Raw genomic sequence first — 5,924 nt, forward strand, 5'->3', positions numbered from 1 at the left:
TGTGTGTGTGTGTGTGAGAGAGAGAGAGAGAGAGAGAGGGAGGGAGTAATTCATTTACTTTGCGCACAAAGCGCAGTGAAAACCACCCTGGGAATCGAACCGTACTGAGGGGTTTGAGCTCTGTCTTCAAGACAACGTCCGTACCGTACGGGGAAAAATACTTTTAAATACTTCAAACACTGAAGTACTTCTCCTGGTGCAGCTGCAGGTCCAGTTCTGGTCCATGTTCCTCAGTCGGAGCGTGTTTTCACTGTGGTGTTGACGGAAACACGTCATCGGTGCTGGGAACAAAGGTGACGAAAGTGAAAGTGCAGGTGGTTTTAAAGGTGAAAAAGAGAAGCTGTCCCCCAGTTTCTGGACCCTGTCCTCACCCACCACCGTCACCTCCCCTCCACATCTACTCCCCCCTCCCCTCCCCTACTCCAGCCTCAACAACACACGTCGCCTTTGAGCGCCGTGAGATACCACACTACAGCACAGCACAGTACAGCGCCCCCTCCTCCTCCACTCCTCCACTCCTCCTCCTCCTCGTCCCCTCACTCCAGCACCACCACTGCCTGCCACCGTTTCAGCAGCAGCAGCGACCCTGCGCTCCTTCCTCCACCACCGGCTCCACTCCTCTCACTGCTCGGTGCTGTTTTCACCGGATCTTGAACGCGTCATTTTAGAGAATCACTTTTTTTTTTACACTTTACCGCGTGATCTCATAGTCTCTCTCTCTCTCTCTCTCTCTCTCTCTCTCTCTCTCCCTCTCTCTCCGTGGCTGCTGTGCGCCTCCTTTGGTAACCTAACAGGGAGGTGTTAACTACTTTTTGCTTCCCGTTATCTCCGGTGCCGCTGCGCAGGAGCCAGAGGGGCCACTGTTTCTGATCGGCAGGAAAAAAAAAGTTTTCCTGTTTGTTGTGAGGATAAAAAAACTAACAAACAAAAAGAAAGAAGGAGGAATCTGAAGATTCGACAGAAGAAGAAGAAGAAGAAGAAGGAAAAGCCAGGACTCTCCCCCGGCGACGTGAGTAACTCCGCGTCTCTGCTCGTTCACACCAGTGTCTCTGCCGACGGTCCGGACTCTGCGTCCTTCAACACTTTTTATTTTTATTTTTTGTTGTTGCGCGGACCCCGAGGTCTTTCAACTGATGCTGCGTCTCTGTGGTTTCACGCGTGGAGGTAAAAAAATGTAAAAAAAAAAAGTGGACTGAAGGAGTCGTGGACTCCGTGTGCGCGTTTGGACGCGGGACGTTTGCGCGTAAAGCGCGTCAGAGGATTTAGCACTAGAAAGTGACTTCTTGTAAAACACTTAATAAGTGTGTGTGTGTGCGTGCGTGTGTGTGTGCATCAGTTATGTAAATAACTTCAGTAATTTAAGTGAACTGACTGGTTCTGATTTCTAGAACCTTTTTCTTTCAACCACACGGTTCCTCCTGCAGACCTTCCTGCTTCACCTCGGTCCTCCAGCCGGACCTCCTCCGTGTCCACTTCACCTCAGGCCCGCTGTGGTGCATGTATTTGGGGGTTTGAACCCTCTGCTCTGTCCCTCCACTGAATGGTCCAGTGTTTGGTTTATTTTTAGTGAAAACCTCCAGTTTCCGTGCAGCAGTGAAGCCCTCATCATGACCAGGACATGTGGCTTTAACTGCCCCCCCCCCCCCCGTTAGTTTGGCTGCAGTAAAGCCCGTGATGAGGCTGGTGTTTAATGCCCCACATATAACACATGGACACAGAGACGCGGCTGATTCCCGGGCGTTAACGGGACCGTTAATCTTAATCAAAGTGAACGAGATCATTTCATTCTTGGATTTTTTTAACCATCGTATTTTACGAAATGATTGTTGAACTTTAAATGAAAACAATACCAACGGCTCATTAACCAGGAAAAAGTAAAAGAAATTATTTTTAAAAAAAAGAATGTTCTAGAGAAATGACTTCACATCCGTAAAGAATTCGTCCCAGTTTAAACTGTTTTAAATCCCAATTAACGGCATTTGCTGCGTTCCATGCGCGTCCTCGTACACACGCACTCCACCACACATGCATGTTTGCATACATGCAAACACACACACACACAGAGTAGTCGGAAAAACACCTGTTAATTCACGTCCTCCCTTGACAATGAGCAGCAGCCTCCGGACACAGGAAACTCCCCGGGGCCTTTTAGCTTCCATGGCCGAGCGCAGTGAGCCACAGTCGGCTGACACCGACCGCCTGGTCCCGCTGTTGTTGCTGCGGTTCTGTGACGCGAGTTTCCCAAACAATCAGTTTAATTTTCACCTTTTTAATTATGTTTTCATCACTTTTCTAATTATAAATAAATCAGTTTATGATTTTGTTTTAACACGGGATCTTTTTAAAATATATATTTTTGTTTTTGCAAAATATTCCCTGCGCTTCAGTAAATGTAATTAAAATCTGTTTTTTTCTCTAAATATTTTTTATTATAAAAATCACACTGAGATTTAAATGTTTAGTTTTCGTTGTCATGAACATTTTTTGTGTTTTTTCTGGACCTTTTAGACTCTGTTTCTACATTATTGAAACATTTTTATTTTATTTTTTACTTTTTATTTTAGTATTGTTTTAATTTGACCTTAGATCAGGGAAGAAGTAGCCGCCGCGCACGCTCCTTGATCAGCGCGCACTATTGCACCAAAAAACCGCAAAGAGGGAATAATAAAAGAAGTAGTTTGGACCAAAAAAAAAAAACCCAAAAAAGCCCCGATTATTTTCAAACTGAAAACTCACATTTGTGGCTGCGCGTAAATCACGCACGAGATCACGGATCAAAACTGCGTCTCCGTGAGAAGCAGAAATAAAGAATCACTTAAGTGACAAATAAACGATCATCATTTTATTTAAATGATCTAAAAGTGTGCTTTTGATCTACTCATGTCAATGCGATTGATCGGTTCGTATCGATCCTATCGATTGTCAGATCTGTCAACCTTCACTTGTAACGACCTGACAGAGGGTTTTTTTTTCTGCAGCCAAACACATTAACGAGCAATAATTGTCTTTTAAATGTCAGAAAAACAAACACGCCGAGTTAACGACGGGATTTAAAAATATATATTTGAACCTGATTTTATAAACAAAAAAAAGTATTTTATCCTACACGTTTTAATCTTTTCGTTTCTTTGTAATTATTAATTTTTATGATTCAACGTCCGTTCATTTCCACATTAAAACCAGTAAACACATTAATTTTAATTAAATAATAATGACTAATATGATTGGATCAGGAGATTTATCTCAGGCTGGTGTTCGGTTCCACTGTTTTTAATCAGATGTTAATGAGGCGCCGGCTCTGATTTGATTTATTGTGACTAATTGAAATTATTTATTGTTTTACTGAAGGGAATTATACCTTTAAAAATGTAAAAAGAAAATATTTAAATATGTTCAGGGATTTTTTTTTCATGTGTTTTATTGGCCGCTGGAGATGTTCTGTCTTTTTACGCGTCACTTTTCAGAGATGGTGATTTACAGGCCGTCGCTCTGGACGTTGGTCCGTGCGCAGCGCTTTTACCGCGATTTTATTTAAATAATTGTGCAAATATTATTTTAAAAAATAACATTTATATATGTGTAGTTTTTCTTCTCTGAACTGAAGGGGAAAAAAACTGCAGTTTGACTTTTTGGATCAACTGAAACTCATTCTCGGTTTTTTAACGAGATTTAAATAAATATTATTTCTTGATAAAAAATAATATATGTCTTTTTATACATTTTTATCCGGGCCTCTCTCTCTCTCTTTCTGTCTCTCTCTCTCCCCAAAGGAATTTTCTATTGACGCAAAAATGGGGGAGAGAAAAATTGTGTGGAGGAGGAAAAGTATCAAAAGACAATTTATTTGTCAGCGTTTTTCTTTCTTACGCCAACCGCCTCCATCACCTCCACCCCTCTGCGCCTCCTTGTCCTCTCCTTCCAGCAGTCAGCTGTTCACCATTGATCTCTCTCTCTCTCTCTCTTTCTTCTCTTTTTTTGCGCAGCGAGAAGTGAAAGAAAATTAATGTCCGTTTCACATCTTTGTCCTGGATCGATGTTCTCACCTGCAGAAACACACAAATAATAATAATTAATTAATTTCAATTATACTGTGTTAATTGTTTTATTATCATTTTTATTAGATTTGATTTGGTAAATGTGTTATTGCCGTTCCTCGTGTCGCATGTCGTAAAAAAAGTTTATGGTGAACGTGGTTTAAAATTTAAAAATGACATAAACATTAAAAAAATAAATAATAATAAGATATAAAACATTCACATGACGCAGGCCTGTAGATTCAGGTTATATCCGAGACCCTGAATGCGTCATGACGCGCACAGAGAACGCGCTTCGTTCTCCATCCGTTCACCTCCTGTGTGACATGACAGTGGTGGTAAATTCAGCTCAGTTACCCCCCCCACCCCCCCCACGACCCCTCCATCAACATGCTGTTACTCCTCAGTCTTTATTAAAACCGGAAACTCCTTCTCTTTTACTCCTGCATTTTCACTTCTTCTTACTGCCCCCCCCCCCAAAAAAAAACACCTCCCTTTCCATCTGCGGACCTGCTGCCCCCCCCTCCCCTCCTCCCTCCTCCCTCCATGTGCATTTTATTATTATTTGCACCCAGAGCCAATTCTTCGGGTTGTAATTGGAATTTAAGTTCGTTTGGACACAGAGACTTAAAACCGCAACAGTGTGTGTCTGTGTGTGTCTGCGTGTGTGCGTGTGCGCGTGCGTGTGCAGCCCTGGCGCAGTGCATCGAAAAACTTGTGCCTCCTCGTCCTCATTATAGTGAGTTCCAGTCGTTAACAGTGGTGTGTGTTTAACATCCAGCCTCAGGACACGGCGTCACAGACTCAGTGTTGTTGGACAAATTAAATAAAATATAAATTTCAATAAAACTAATGTCTTTATGCACTAATAAAAAATATTATATTAACAAGAACGGAATCAGGAGTTTACAGTAAAACCTGTTCACATTTCCAAAGTCTAATTATACGGATAATCCTAACGTGATACTTTTGGCAGAAATTTAAAATCTCTACCAGAAATTTAATAAATATTAATTATTATTTGCTGGACCACATCAATAGCCCACTCAAAGTATGGGCTGTGGTCCACTTCTGGGTCAGAAGTAGAAGTAAAAACAAATTCTCCTTACTGTAAAAAAAAAACTTTGTTCTTATAGTAACAAATTCTCCTTACTGTAAAAAAAAAAAACTTTGTCCTTATAGTTTAAAAAAAAGTTTTTCTGTCAAGTTTGTATCGTCTTTTACAGATCATTTCCACTTGAATAATTCTGTAAAGATCTTTGTTATCAGTCCAGACACAGACTTTTGGTTTTCGTCCAGTTTCTGCTCTGGTTTTTAGAAAGCCTGAGGTTTGAGGAGCTGCGTTCTCCTCCCGCTCTGCTTCACGACTAAACAAATGATTCTCCCAACCGGCTGAGAAGGAGAACGGATTGTGCAGCGATCCTGCAGAAGTTTATCCTCTTACGCTTTAAAAAAATGTATGCACACACCCAATTATTCCCTTTATCGACGGGAGGAAAGGGGAGTAGCTCCTGTCCAGTCCTTCTCTATTGGAAGGAAATCAGTCCACGGAGGGGACGCAGCGCTGTGTTTAATGGTCTGATTGCATTGGAGAAGGCAGCCACTGCTAATGCCGTTAGAGTGGAGGGGGGAGGCGGGGGAGGAATATCACTGGGAGACGATATCGGCAACAGGAGAAAGTCAAAGAATTAGCCTAATGGGGGAGTGATGGGGGAGAAGTTGTGTCGGGTGTCAGATACTTTCTATTCTCCATTTTTGCTCCTGTGTGTCTGTCGGCCTCCTCCTCCTCCTCCTCCTCTTCTTCTTCCTCCCCTCTTCCCTCCTCATCATATCTCTCTCAGGTTTCTCCTCCATTCGTCAATTACACCCTGAGCCGGATCACAAACTCCC

General features: G+C 42.3%; 1 protein-coding gene across 6 annotated transcripts in view; it reads left to right on the forward strand.

Annotated features, from left to right (window-relative positions):
• The window catches only part of rnf220a (ring finger protein 220a), a 204,922-nt gene that overhangs the window by 54,904 nt on the left and 144,094 nt on the right, over positions 1-5,924 (forward strand). Inside the window, exon 1 of one of the 6 annotated variants that reach the window (XM_008334861.3) lies at positions 451-1,009. The exons of the other annotated variants lie outside the window; for them this stretch is intronic. The gene's annotated coding sequence lies outside the window, so the exon portion shown is untranslated. Of the gene's footprint in view, positions 1-450; positions 1,010-5,924 lie in introns of those variants that run through there. 6 annotated transcript variants of the gene reach the window in all.

This window comes from Cynoglossus semilaevis, chromosome 20, assembly GCF_000523025.1.
Source record: "Cynoglossus semilaevis isolate Cse_v1.0 chromosome 20, Cse_v1.0, whole genome shotgun sequence".
Classification (NCBI taxonomy): domain Eukaryota; kingdom Metazoa; phylum Chordata; class Actinopteri; order Pleuronectiformes; family Cynoglossidae; genus Cynoglossus; species Cynoglossus semilaevis.